We start from the raw sequence: 7,369 nt of genomic DNA, 5'->3' as shown, positions 1-7,369 counted from the left end.
TATCGAGGAACCTCTATCAGTGGAGATGCTATACCATTTGTTAAGAGACAAATACGGTTTCATCTTTTCCTTGAGGTTATAGGCAACGACGATTAGTTTTATGAAGTTCTGAATGAGCACTGTTGTGCTAGTAGTGTTTCTCAATTCTAAGAATATAAAATGGCTTAGATTTATAGAGGATTGAAGACCAAAACTGTGAGGATAACATAGACAAACCAGGAGACTTTGATATTGTAAAGGGGGCCTGTCTTTTGCCCCACAATCCACATCCTCCAATCTACATATTCTCACGACGGTAATTTTTATACGAAAAAACCATACAATTACTCATCTTCTTGTAGCCTGATTCAAAATGACCTTCCCATGACATCCTTCTATACATATCTTCCAGTGACTTCAATTAATTTATTAATGTAACATAACAATGCCTTTTCTGATTTCTTATTGTACCCTGATTCAGAGTATTGTTATCGTGCAGGCATCCTGTATTTGTACACATTTTCAGTTTTCATATTGCGCAGGCAATCTGCATTAACGCACCTCTGGGTGACTTCGGAGTGCAGTTTCATGTAGACATTCAGCTTTTTTGCTACTTATTGAGATTGTGTCGGGAACTTTCTATCATCTTTCGTATACACTGCAGTCCCCAGTTGCTGAGAGCCTTCTATCATTGCAGTCCAGATAATGACATATTTTTGAGATTCCATCAAACGGTTCATGACCGTTGTCTATGTTTCCACTTTGGGCATACATGTCTATCAAGGCAGTTGCAACAACATTTGAAAATAAATTCTCCATCTTTCATGCTTTGATGGATGCCTATATCGTATTCCAAAGCTCCCATTTTGAGGCATAGAGGGAATATGCTGATACACGATGTCAAGTCTGGCTTACACCTTTTCAACAAATCCTTTTTGTGCATATCCTGCAGTCATGGCAATACATGTGACCACATTTCTTTGAGGCATTTTGTCAAACAGATCAACTGCCTTGTATATACTTCATATTTTAGTTGCAATTACATCTGACAAATTTCTCTGCCCTTGGAGACTTAGGCTTGTCAAAAATTTAACATCAAACTGTTATTTCTGCGAGCGCTCCCACAGAAGAAACCATAGTTATCAAATGGTTGCAGGTCATATAATTTGCACTTCATTGACAATGTTTAAATTTATTGTTACAATCTGCAGAATAATTGATATAGTTTCCGAAGGCATCCTTAGCAACGAGGCCGCCTCCAGCACCCCTATATCTGTAATTAACAGAATATAAATGATGTAAAATCATTTGAGGGATTGAACTTGAAGCAGATATTGGATAAAAGATACAACTTACCATGGAGGGGCAAAAAGGAAAGCATACAAATTAATAACTCCCAGCAGTAAAAAATTCATCAAGTTTCTTTTGTCCGTATGGCACCCTATCCACAGTGAGCCAGTAAATCTGACGGATGCACAAAGGGATTACAAAAACCGACTTGAGAAACAGTTCCACAGGCTAAATTGACTCTGATGGCAAGATGGCATCCATGCAGCAGTAGACATGAACAAAGCGAACCTTTTAATTCCTGAAAGAAGAATGTATATATCAGATGGAGTTGATAAAAGGCACGGGTTGAACAAATAAGTTTTAGATGCAAATCTCTCCAAGTAACAAAAAGCAATTAACAAACTTCGATTCTTACAAAGAATGACCCGCTTTCCAGCAATACCATCCACGTCTCCCTGCATGCATGCAGAAACAGCTAATATGCCAACTTCGCAACACAGTTAAAACATAATCGCCAACTGTCCAAACAATGGATTTTCTCTATATGTTTCTGCACATTCTACATGGTAGGAGGTTTAATGTCCACACGAACCTCCTACCATCTGCAAAGGTGCCTGACTCGATAATCCCACACCTTAATATTTCTGCCTTCTCTTGCCTTGGAACATCTGTAGACCCTCTGACAACCCATAGAGCCGATTGAAAGCCCAATCAAAAGGTGCTGGATAAAACCCTCAACAATAATTGTCTGAAAAATATGCAGTTTAACAGATGCAACTAGCAAAGGTAGAACAAAAATTTAAAAATGATTCAGTCTAATTGGTTTCTTGAGCATCAATTTATCACTGTTTAAAGCTATCCTCCACAATAGTTCCATGGCAGGAACTAGTAATGAATACACTGAAAGTGGTTTTACACAAGACATGAATGATGGAAAAAAAATGCTCTTATCATTGCACTTATCCAATACTCGACAACATTAATAGTTGTTTCATGGACACTATCGAACAGCTCAAATATAATTACAATTTCTCTCTCCCCGTCAGAGTAGAGGGTAATGGATTCTACATTTTAAAATCGTTCAGTTCAGGCATTGGACCTAGAATACACCCCACTGCCTTCATCTTCCAATAGAAAATGTTCCAATTTTACATTGACCTTTGTAGTTTGGGTATAAACAATGTCCTAGAAAAAATGCTTTACCCCATTTCTCGGACTTCGATCCAACTACATCCAGTTATCTCTTTTATTCCTCTATCCTTCATCAATTTCCTTATATTCTGAGAAGTACCCCACCTACCGACTTCTGCATGAATGTCTGAAAGAAGAACGTAAGGTGCAGAGTTTTTAGGATCCAACTCTAAAAGGAACGTTGCCACAAATTCTCATAGCCTTATATTTTTATGAGATTTAGAAGAGCCAAGTAAGCTCATTCACACAGCCACCTCAGGTTTTAGTGGCATTTTGATGATGAAGTTTAATGCTTCCTCAAGATATCCTGCACGGCTAAGAAGGTCAACAACACACACATGATGATCCATTGTCGTGTAACAATCACCAATACAACTGAAGTATTAACAGCCCTCGTCTACTAGACCTGCATGACTGCATGCAACTAAAAGCCAAATGAAGCTTACATGATCGGGATTGATGCTAGAGTCTTTCACCAGTTCAAAGAGTTTGAGGGCATCCTTACCATAGCCATGCATAGCATATCCTGCAATCATTGTAGTCCATGACACAAGTTTTGGATTATGCAACTTGTCAAATAATTTGCAGGCCTTTTGGATGCTTCCACATTTGGCATACATGTCTATCAAAGCATTCATAACAACACCTGTCAAAATTACATTTTCAATTATTCTTTCGTGGAACTGCATACGCAGGTCTAAAGATCCCACTTTGGCGCAAGCTGGAAGGATGCTAGCAAAGGTTGCAGAGTTTGGCTTTACACCTGCGAATTTCATTTGATTGAAAAACTCCAAAGACTTTTCTACAAGCCCATTTTGTGCATATCCTGCAATCATTGCAGTCCATGAGACCACATCTCTTTGAGGCATTTGTTTGAAGTACTCTAAGGCTTCGTCAAGATCTCCATTTTGAGTATGTCCACTAATTATTGCATTCCAGGAAATCAAGTTTGGTTGAGACATTTTATCAAACAGTTCACGTGACTTCTGTATGCTTCCACATTTTGCATACATGTCTACGAGTGAGGTCACAACAATAACATCTGACAAAAACATACATTGAATTATTATCTTATGGAATTGCATGCCCACTTCCAATGCTCCAATTCTAGCACAAGCTGTGAGGATGCAGGAAAGGGTTGTTGAGTCTGGCTTTACAATTGCTAATTGCATTTCCTTACAAGTATCTAGGGCTCTTTCATCAAGTTTATTTTGTACATATCCAGAAATGATTGCATTCCATGAGACCACATTTAGTTGAGGTATTTCTGTAAAAAGCCATAAAACCTCATCAAAGCCATCATTTTGTGTATACCCGCAGTCAACGCATTCCATGACACTGCATCTCGCTGAGACATTTTGTCAAACAGTGCCTTCTTCATGCATTTACATTTAGAATACATTTCTATCAGGGCATTTAGCACCACAACGTTTGGCAAAATTGCACTTTCAATTATTTTCTGATGGAACTGCATACCGTGTTCCAGTTCTCCAACTTTGGCACAAGCTGGGAGCATAATAGCAAAGGTTGCTAAGTCTGGCTTTACACTTGCTGACTGAATTTGCTTAAATATCTTACAGGCTTTCTCAACAAACCCATTTCGCGCATACCCTGTTCCGCTCAGGCATTTCTTTGAAAAGCCTCAAAGCTTCATCCAGGAAACCCTTTTCAAAATATCCTGCAATAATTGCATTCCATGAGACCACATTCGGATTAGACATTTTCCTGAAAATAATTAAAGCCTGATCAAGGTCACCATTTTGTGCATATCCAGAAATCATCCCATTCCATTGGACCACATTCCGTTGAGGCATTCTGTCAAACACTTGGCCTGCCTTCTGAATCCTTCGGCATTTTACATACGTGTCGATCAAAGCATTGTCAACGACAGTATGGTACAACAAACCTATCTCGATTATTCTTTGGTGGATTTCTACATCCTGTTCCAAAGCTCGCATTTTAGCACACGCGGGAAGTATATTGGCAAAGGTAAAAGGAACAGATTAAACCCATCTTCTATTCATTTGGTGAAATAATGCCAATGCCTCTTGAGGAAATCCGCGCTTTCGGTAAAACGCAACTAACATATTCCATGAGGACACGTCTCGTTCTCTCATGTGGTTGCAAGCATCCATTAAACCTCCGTTCTGTGTATGTTTAGCATAAGTAAATCCCCTGCCATTCATAGAAATTGGCATTAGCTTACCCTCTCCAGATCGTACTCCGACATGTGTTATGGATGGCATTTTGATATTTTAAGAATTAATGGCCGGGCACGATTTTTCATTTTCGCCTTTGATTCAATAGAACCTGAACAGAAAAAATGAATGGCATCTTGTTTCATATACCGAACCATGTTGGAGCCAAGGATGTAGACTGTTCAATTCGCCAACTGTAGGGGGTTGCTGATTCTCTTTAAATCTTTTCAGGCCTGCTAGGATCCGTAATTTAAATCCACTGTCTCTTATCATTCCCTTAAGGTGACAGGTGCCCCGCGAAATTCAGATGTAAAATCGATTACCAAACTCTCAAAGTGGTTCTCAACCTGTGATGAACCTTGCGAAGGTGTAGCACGCAGAGTGCTTGAAGAACAACAATACTATTGTGGAACAAGATTTTTTTTCGGAATTGATAACGAGCAAAATTTGGAAGAGGCTCGCGGAGAACTTTATGCATTGAGCAGTGAGAAGTGCAGGTTAGGAGGAAAACCCGGCGTGGAATGTCCTGAGTTTTGGTTTTAGCTAATCAGATAAATTTGATAATTGTAACATCAAAATCAACGGGTGTCGTTGTAGTATAGTGGTGAGTATTCCCGCCTGTCACGCGGGTGACCCGGGTTCGATCCCCGGCAACGGCGCTCTCATTTTCGTTTTCCTTCAAACGTTCATAATCAGTCTTCGAACATGTTCAGCAAAACGGCGCTTCAGTTTTCTCACAGATTCAGCAATTTTAACAAACATGTTGAGATTTTCACTCCGACTATTTGTAGATTAACATGATGTTAAGATTTCCATTATGAATATTTTTAATAATTATGTATTAATCTAGATTTATTTTAATGCTAAGAGGCCTAACGTTACGAATAGCAGATCATATAGGAGGTGTGAATGTAAATGGCTAAGAAAAAAATATGCTTCACATTTTTTCATGTTTTTTTCAAAAGTTGTTTTGTATTTAGATTATATTTTCTTACAAGTTATTTTGTATTTAGACTTTTTTTTTTTTTTTGTATTTAGCTAATCTTTTGCAATAGAATTGAGTGATATTTAGATTATGTTTTCTTACGTGTTATTCTCATTTTCATTTAGAAAATTTAGAAAAAAAATGTGGGATAAATGTATCTACACCTAAGGTACTAATGCAAAGATAAATTCAACGGAAGCAAAAATAAGAGGAACCAACACCAAAAAGAAATAGATAGTAATATTCTTTTAATTAATTCATCAAATGAACAGTATATACACTTGCTCTCCTACAGATTTCTTCTTCTCGTAATTTCATATCCCAAAAACTTGACCTAAACCTAAATCTAAATACTCTATTTACACTTACTAGGACAGTCTACGGAATATTCTAGACTATTACAAAATAGGAAAATCGACCCAAAGAGACTTCCTACCAAAACGGCTTACAGAAAACTCTGGATCAATATAGAATAGGGAAGAATGACCCCACAATGATCTGTACGAATCCCAAAAAAAATCTTATCATAATGACAAATCGGGATAAATTCTTCGTGCAGAAATCACGTCCAAAATATTTTATGTGGGTGCTCCTGCACCATACTCCCCAAGAAATTTTATCTCAAGCCCACCTGAGATGAGCACTTATAGAGTGGTACCTTGCTTCTTGATACCTTGTTCAGTCATCCACACAACATCTACATCCGAATAACCTCCGAGTTTTACCAAATACTGCTTGGACTCCTTTCCTCTTGTCTGCTTTATGACTTTGGTGTCAAGTATCCTTTCTACCTGTGGTGTCTTCTTAAATGGTAGACCTTGAATGTCTTCTATATTAGCAATTTGTCCTGTATCAATTTCTTCATTAGGTGCTTTGAATGGTTGAGGTTTGCTATGTTGAAGATGGGAGAAATGTCAATCTCAAGTTGCAATCGAATCTCATAAGCATTGGTTCCAAACTTCTTCAATATTTGACAAGGACCTAGTTTTCTCAACATAAGCTTGGTAGATTTACCTTTTGGTAGCCTCTCTTTCTTGAGATTTACCCATACTAAATCTCCCACTTCAAATTCTATGTGTCTCCATTTCTGATCTACATGCTTCTTATACTTGTCAAAAGTTTGTTGGAGTTGTGCTTTGACTTCATCATGGATTTCTTTTATGGTTGTAGCAAATTCTTCTCTTTGGGCACTAACTTGTTGCTATGAACGCATATCTCTTAACTCAAAAATCCCTCTAGGATGAATTCCATACACCACTTGAAATGGTGACTTTCCTGTAGTTCTATTGATGGAGTCATTATATGCAAATTTAGCATGGGGTAGGATTACATCCCATTTTGATGCATGTTGTCTTGTAAGTGTTCTTAACAAATTGCCTAATGTTCTATTAACTACCTCTATTTGGCCATCATTTTGAGGGTGGTAGGCTAACGAGAATGATAAATTGGTTCCAAGTTTCCTCCATAAAGTTTTCCAAAAGTGTCCCACAAACTTCACATCCCTATCTGAAACTATATTGAGAGGTAGCCTGTGAATCCTTATGACTTCCTTGAAAAAGAGATCTATTATATGAAAGGCATCATAGGTTGACTTACATGGTAAGAAGTGAGCCATTTTGTTGAACCTATCTACTACAACAAATACACTATCATGCCCCTTTTGTGTCCGTGGCAGCCCCATTACAAAATCCATCATTATGCTTTCCCAGGGTCTAGATGGTATTGG

At 38.0% G+C, this 7,369-nt stretch overlaps 1 non-coding gene and 1 pseudogene across 2 annotated transcripts; one reads left to right on the top strand and one right to left on the bottom strand.

Moving 5' to 3' along the window:
* Positions 1-209: 209 nt before the first annotated feature.
* LOC149579577 (pentatricopeptide repeat-containing protein At2g13600-like) lies at positions 210-5,145 on the bottom strand (annotated as a pseudogene). Its single transcript, XR_016352391.1, has 2 exons — positions 1,336-5,145; positions 210-1,252 (listed from the first exon to the last, which is right to left on the bottom strand). The product of XR_016352391.1 is annotated as a pentatricopeptide repeat-containing protein At2g13600-like (transcript).
* A 100-nt stretch (positions 5,146-5,245) lies between these two features.
* On the top strand, positions 5,246-5,317 carry TRNAD-GUC (transfer RNA aspartic acid (anticodon GUC)). Its single transcript has one exon. It is a non-coding gene; the product is annotated as a tRNA-Asp (tRNA).
* The last annotated feature ends 2,052 nt before the right edge of the window (positions 5,318-7,369 follow it).

Source organism: Cupressus sempervirens, chromosome 1 (assembly GCF_028749045.1).
Source record: "Cupressus sempervirens isolate cs-2001-9-10 chromosome 1, ASM2874904v1, whole genome shotgun sequence".
NCBI lineage: Eukaryota > Viridiplantae > Streptophyta > Pinopsida > Cupressales > Cupressaceae > Cupressus > Cupressus sempervirens.
The sequence above is the reverse complement of the archived record's forward strand: the minus strand, read 5'-3'. Positions and strand labels throughout refer to the sequence as shown.